General features: G+C 34.7%; 1 long non-coding RNA gene across 1 annotated transcript; it reads left to right on the top strand.

The window, feature by feature from the left end:
• Positions 1-318: 318 nt before the first annotated feature.
• Positions 319-2,464, top strand: LOC100777905 (uncharacterized). Its single transcript, XR_413192.3, has 3 exons — positions 319-539; positions 1,489-1,550; positions 2,217-2,464. It is a non-coding gene; the product is annotated as an uncharacterized lncRNA (long non-coding RNA).
• The last annotated feature ends 5,092 nt before the right edge of the window (positions 2,465-7,556 follow it).

The following is a 7,556-nucleotide window of genomic DNA, read 5'->3' as shown; positions in this document are numbered from 1 at the left end:
ATAAAAAGATAAATTATATTAAAGTGCACAAGTTTATGAAGTATTCGATTTGTTTAAAAAAAGGGAAACTTGTTAAATCAGTATTTTTTTAATATATTTTTTTCAAACTATCCTAAAAGTCTTATAAATACATCTAATAAATTATAATATTTTTACTTAATATTTAAAATTGATAAGACTTTTTATATTAAAGTAATTGGGGATTACTTATGAGTTATAATTATGGCATGACTGAAATTAAGGGTTTATTATTGTTTAGTTTCAAATTTTTACTTACTGTAATCTAGTCTCCCGCGGAGCTTCCGTGGCGGGCTTGTTATTAAGCAAAATGCTGCCCCTTCTTTTTCTTATTAATCTAATCCACACCGTTTGGTTTATTGCGTTGCCTCTTCTTATCAAATTCCAGTTCAATTTTTAACCGCTTCCAAAAAAACGCACGAGACATTTGTTCCCAAAAAATCCCCAAATCTGAACCCTAAATCTCCAATCGACACTGCACTGCTCATTCGCTCCATCGTTTATCCATTCCTTCAAATCAAGTGAGTGTTCAACACTGTTGTCTTTTTTAATTCTTCAAATTGTTGTTTGCGCACGATTAGTTTCCAATTTTCTTGATACTTTATTTGTTTTAGCTTATTGCTTCAAAGCGGATGTTTTTAATTGTATACATTTGTTTCCTGATTCTTCGGAGCGGATGTTTTTAGCTTATTGCTTCATTAAATTACTGATACTCTATTTTTTTCCTAGTGGAAATCTTCACTTTAAAAATTGAGTAACGAGCATGTTTGGATGATTTGAGAATTACTAGTGTGATTTTTGAAAAAGGTTGTGCACGGATTTCAATATTGCATCACTGCAAATGAAAAAAAAAACATTAATCATAGACATTAATCTACAATTCAACGGAACAATAGCTAGCTAGCATTCTTCCTGACTAAAAAATAAGATGTATACAATTAATCTTATTTATGTACTTTAATTCATTAATAATTTCTTATTTGTTTTTTGGTAGACTATTATGCACTTTATTTGTTATTTTGGCTCTAAATAAAACAATATGTATACGATTTTATAAAAAAAATTATTTAACTTTAAGTCATTTGGGGATTAAAAATAAGATGAAATCCAATTTCATGTATCACCTATTGAATTTTATACTAGAAATTGCATAACACGAAGAAAATGCTGTCTAAATTATTTAGAGCAAAAAAAGTGGTATATTTGAAAATGCTTAGTGTTTAGTGTTTTGCCACACCAATCCTATTTCATGCCGCTGTGCTTAATGTTATGCTTAGTATGTATGACATATTATGCATTATGTTGCAATGATACGAGAGCTAGAATTGTGATATGATTGTAATTAGTTGTTTCGCTTTGCCATTTCTATGGTTTCTACTCAAAAACGAATCTAGCTAGCTTATGACTTTTTGGAGTAATTTTATTTTTTCTTAATATAAAATATATGCATAGTTATAAGCAATTTTGCAGTGAGGTTTTTACATTATGATCACGATATTTGCTACTGCACGTTGTTCAAGTCATCACCACAGGTACCAAACTTTTTCATAAATTTTTTATGCTTAATTTTGTTACGATTGTTTTTGTATGTTGATTTATGGCATTAATGTATTTTTCTTTAATTAGATAAAAGTTTTATTCATAAAGAGTGAACATAGATTCTCGTTTGAGATTCAATACAATGATTCTTGCGGACAGTTTGCATTAATCATTGTATTGAATCTTGAATTGTCCGTTTGGACAGTTTGGGGAGACTCATATTTTTATGGTAGATTCATGCTTTAAGGTTAACATTATTTTGTTTAATTTGATGAAATTTTGGTACAATGCATTTTTAGTTATTCTCTGAGTGCATACTTGATTATCAGCGAATTAATGTTATTGATTTCATGTCGTATACTTGGAGACCAATGCGAAATGCTGCCGAAATTTCATCAAATTTAACAAAATAAGATAAACCTTGACGCATGAATCTACCATAAAAAGTGTCTTCCTGAATGGGATAGGGCCATACCTTAAAATGAAAAGTGAGATTTCATGCATTGAATGAGTGTGTGTATTACGTCATGCACTAGATGTCAACTATAATCTTAGGAAATTTCCAGAATAATTAGGAAATGGTAATTTTTAATTCACCAAATTTCATATTATTATGATTGCTAATATATTATTAAATTATGTTTTATTATATCATGCAGTATTTCACTGATCCTAGACCATTGGAACCAGAAAGATTGAAGGCGCTTCGCAACTAGTGGGCAAAATATTATTTGAAAGTTAAAAATGAAACTTAGGATGTTTAGACAATTTTGTAATTGTAGTTTATATTTACTTACTTAATTTACAATTCATGTCTCAACATTAAATATGCTTTAAATTCATAGTAATTAGTAAATTTCTCATTGAATTTTCTGGTAAAAACTGTTTCAAAACAGAATGAAAATTATATATTGTGTGGTCTGATTTTAAAATTTGCAGGTTATTTTTCGGTTTATTGAAAAAACAAAAATCATGTTAAAAAAAAGTTCTAAAAAAACATCGATTTTTAAAGAAACCGATGTGAAATGTCACTTACAACATCAGTTTTTTAAAAATTGATGTTAAATTTCACTTACCTCAACATTTTTTAACATCAGTTTTTAAAAAACCAATGTTAAATGTGACTTAGAACATCGGTTTTTTTAAAAACTGATGTTGATTTATAGATTTATAACTTTTTTTTCTTCATAATTCTTATCATATAACATCGGCTATTTAAATAACCGATGTTGTATTTATTAGTTAACATCGGTTTTGAAAAACCAATGTGAACAATACTACTTTCAACATCGATTAATAACCGATGTTGAAAGTCTTAAATAACCGATGTTGAAACCTTATTTTCTAGTAGTGGTAGTTACGAGTGTTGAGCAAGAAAGAGTCGCAAGCAAGAACGTGAGTTAGAGTGAGCATTTCCGAAAAAAGAATTTCAAATTCTATATTTTTTGAGAGAATTTGAAATCCCACTATTTTAGTTAATCAAAATGATTCATAAAAATACCAAAAATTAAATCTCCTTTCAAATATTCTATCCAAACAAGCTATTTTATCATGAATCCTTTTAAATTCCTTGAAAAAATTGAATTCCCCTGCTGAATTGCTCCATCCAAACACACTATAAGGCTATACTCATGGTCTTCAAATTTCAACCCACACACAGTCTATCTCTCCAACACCGAATGTTGGATTTGAATTGTTGACCTCTCGCAAGAGTATTGGTAGCCAAATATCTTTTTTTCCATTGCAAGAGGTGTCAAGATCCTTCTTCTCCTTAGTGATGCGATAAAAATTGCACTTTTGGCCACTATGTTCCTATGTTGGTTGACGTTGATTTGGGGCAGGAGTTGAGGGACAAAATCCTTATAGAAAGAGAGAGTTTCATTTTTTCGTGGACATCACATATGAAAAACTCCCAAACTTCTGCAGAGACTGCGAAACGATTGGACACTTACTGACTAACTACAAAGCCAAACTAGGGAAAAATTTTGATGGGGGTCCTAAATCTGGAGACTAGAATCCTCCCCTGCCAAGGGATAAGAGGACACTAGATGTTCAAACCCCTTCAGTCGCTACTGATGTTAACTTGGGTGTTAGGTTCCTCTAATATGGTCAATCATACCCCCTCCTCTAATTAGAAACCCCGTAACTCCATTAAGGAACCTTCCCAAAATGTTGGATCCCCTTCACAATGACCAACCACCTCTACTTAACCTATAGTGTCCCATGTCTCCAATTCAAGGTCTTTGCTAGGCTCTCTAGTAATTGGTAGCAACAATGCTTCCATGGTGCCATTGATCCTTGACAAGGTAGTGAATGCCATCCAAATTGTGTCAAGGTTTTGGGCTAATATGGCTGATGAGGGCTCGAATAAAGAGGTTCCCAATACGCATGAGGGTGTATCTCCTAACGACCCTGACTTTGAGGTTGTGCTATCCAAATTTCAAAGGAAAAACCTTAAGTAGAGACAAAAGTCCTTAGAAGACTTCAGGATCCACAACACCTATGCTAGGGGCTCCAATGGGTCGAAAGCATCATGAAAATCCTTTTCTGGAATATGAGGGGATTAGCTAACTCGGAGACTAGGTTTGTCCTTAAACACCTTTATCTTTCTAACAAGCTTGATTTGCTCTTTTTGGAAGAGCCATGGACTACTTTGGACAAAATCCCTGTTGGATACTAGAAACAACTTGGCCTAATCAACACGGAGTTCAACAATAAGCATATGATATTCCGAATCTTTGGTATTTTTGCACACTTTTTCTTTTTTCTTCCTTTTCTATGTTAGCTATCTCTGATCAAAGCATTTCTTTTGTAGTTTCTATTAACAACATTTCATGTTATGTAGCTACTATTTATGGTTCCACCTCCAACATTAAAAGAACAAATTTATGGCATGAGCTCTCTTCTATGCTGATCAACTTCCTTGGACCTTGGGTTTACATTGGTGATTTCAATGCGGTTTTAGGGGCACATGAAAAAATTGGTGGCTACCTTCCCCTCAAGCAATCTTGTGAAGATTTTTCCAATTGGTCTGTCTAGAATGATCTCACCCACCTCTGTTCAAGGGGATCTAGTCTCACTTGGTGTAATGGTAGGATGGGATCTAGAAGAATTAACATGCATATAGACAAAGCAACTTGCAATCAAGCTTGCTTTAACACTTGGGACACGATATCCTATTCTACGCTTGCCAAATTAAGGTTTGATCATTACCTTTGCTCCTAATCCTCAACAAGGAAATTGTTCCCTTTAAGTCTAACTTCAGGTTCATGTCCATGTGGTCAAAGCACCCACAGATTGTGAGAGGTTAATTTCTAATGTTTGGAAGCAACCAATCCAAGTTTTCCTCATGCAAATCCTTAAGAAAAGGCTGAAGAATGTCAAGTTAGCCCTTAACAGTTGGAATGACATTGCCCTTGGGAAAGTCCATCTACACTCCTCTTTAGCACTTCAAAAAGTCGAGGAAATCCAAAATCGTATCTAGCAGCAAGGCTTTTCTACTAACCTTGGAAAGTTAAAGTCTAAAGCTCTGGTTGAGTGGCATCAAGCTCTTGCGTTTGAGGAATCTTATTAGAGAGAGAAGTCATGTGTAAAATGGCTCACCCAAAGGGATATAAACATGACTATCTTCCACAGAGCGACGAAACAACATCATGCTCTAAACCATATTAAGTTTATTAATAATGGTGATTTTGTGGCTTCACTCCCAGTAGCAAAACTAGGACCCTTTGATGGACTTTTACTAAAATTTCTTTGCCTTGGACATTAATTTCCCCTCAAGTGATCTAATCACTAGAATCATCCCATAGCTTGTTTGGCTCTGAGGAAAATGTTTCCCTCACCTCACCGCCTTCTCTTGAACTGGGAAAATGTGATGTTTTCTCTATAAGTAGCACAAAGGCGCTAGGTCCTGATGGCTTTGGTGGTCCTTTCTACCAAAAATATTGGAAGATCATAGCAGTCGATATCTTTAACTCGATGTTTGAATTCTTTCACTAGGATTAGATTTTGTTGGGCCTCAACTCCAATGTAGTCGCCCTAATTCCCACATTTTCTTCTATTGACAAAATTGAGAACTTTTAGCCTATCACGATGGCAAGCTTCCAATTCAAAAGTATATCTAAGGTCATTGTGGATAAACTTGCTTCAATTGCTCCTAACCTCATCTCTTTGGAGCAAAGGGGTTTCGTCAAGGATAGATCCATTGATAACTATATTTGTGTCACTTCCAAGGCTTTCAACATGTTAAATTGAAAATATCTTGGTGGTAATATAGCCTTAAATTCAATGTCAAAAAGGCTTTTGATACTCTAAAATGGTCGTTCCTTATCAATGTTCTATTGGATTTCGGCTTTAGTCCATTATTTTGTGGTTGGATAAAGACTATTGTGAATTCGACAAAACATTCCTTTTCCATTAATGGATGGCTTCATGGATATCTTTATTGCAAGAGAGGGATTTGCTAAGGCGACCCACTCTCTCCCTTACTGTTTTGTTTGGTCAAAGAGGTGCTCAGTCGTGATATCTTTAATATGGTCCACTCCAACAATCTCATCCCTATGTGCAGCCCAAGGCAGTTTAAAACTCCATCTCATATTTTATATGCTAATGACATTTTACTGTTTTGCAAGGCTACTAAAAGAAAATTGGAAAATATGATGTCCCTTTTTCATTCATGTGACTTGGCTTTTGAGCAATTTATCAACCCGAAGAAATGTTTTTTCTTCCCAGGCTCTATTCCTCCTCACAAAATGGTAGAAATCAAGGATCAATTGGGTTTCAAATTTGGTTGTCTCCCATTTATTTACCTTGGCATTCCAATTTTCTTGGGCAAGCCAAAGAACATTCACCTTAAGCCTATTTTTGACAAAGTCAAGTGGAAACTTCTCTCTTGGAAATGATCCTTGCTCTCTTTAATGGGTAGATTCCAACTCATCAATGAAATGCTACTATATTTTTCCATGTTAATCAATGGCCTTGCAAATTGATCAAAGAGCTGGAGCATTTCATTTGAAACTTTATTTGGGCGGGGGACCCCGATCAAAGGAAAATCTACACTGTTAGTTGGAAAAGTGTTTGCTCTCCAATCCATGAGGGGGAGGGGGCTTGGGATTAGATCTCTGGCAACCATCAATGTAGTTGTGACCTTTAAGCTCAGTCATGAATTCGCTTACTCTGATCATCAATGGGCTAATTTCCTCAGAGCAAAGTTCCTAAAGAACAATAGTCCCTTCTCTTTCTATCGTAAGTCCTCTATCTGGCTTGCTATTAAAGACAAGCCGAGCTCTATAACCCATAACACTAGTTGGATAATCAGGTCTAGATCAACAAAAAAATTTTGGAACCACTCATGGTGATATGAAAAGCCTATAGCAGAGATTTTAGGCCTTCCTCTATCAACTAGCCAGCATTTACCTGCATCAGTTAAAGGCTTTGGACTCTTAAGCTCTTGGAAAATTCTAGACATCCTTCTCACTAAAATTCCCTCTTTTATGGAAGTTGTTAACAACATAACTGTGGCCAATTCTTATGTGAATGATAAAGTTGTTTGGCGCCCTACTACAAACGACATCCTTTCTTTTAAAGATGTTATAAACTTCATTCGGTGCTTTAGTCCAATGCATCTTTGGTCCAAGATGATTTGGTCCAAAGTGATACCCCCCAACAAGTCCTTCCTTGTGGGGAGATTTTTTCATAACAGAATACCCTCGAATGATAATTTAAAAAAAAAGAGGTTGCATGATCATTTTTGTTTGTTCTCTTTGTGGACCACATGGGGAAACTACACCTCACATCTTTTTTAATTGTGATTTTGCTTGCAAGATGTGGAGTTGGCTACAATCCATGAGTAAGGGCTATAGGTCTTGTATCTCTTGATGACAGTGTGGTCGTATATGCTCTTAAATAAGAATTGCTTCAATAAGCCAATTCCCTATTCTTCTGCTTCCTTATTTGCCTCAAAGCGATTCTAGGAAAGCCTAGCATAGAGCTTTCTTGTG

Source organism: Glycine max, chromosome 2, assembly GCF_000004515.6.
Source record: "Glycine max cultivar Williams 82 chromosome 2, Glycine_max_v4.0, whole genome shotgun sequence".
Classification (NCBI taxonomy): Eukaryota; Viridiplantae; Streptophyta; class Magnoliopsida; order Fabales; family Fabaceae; genus Glycine; species Glycine max.
This window is presented reverse-complemented; position numbering and strand designations above follow the sequence as displayed.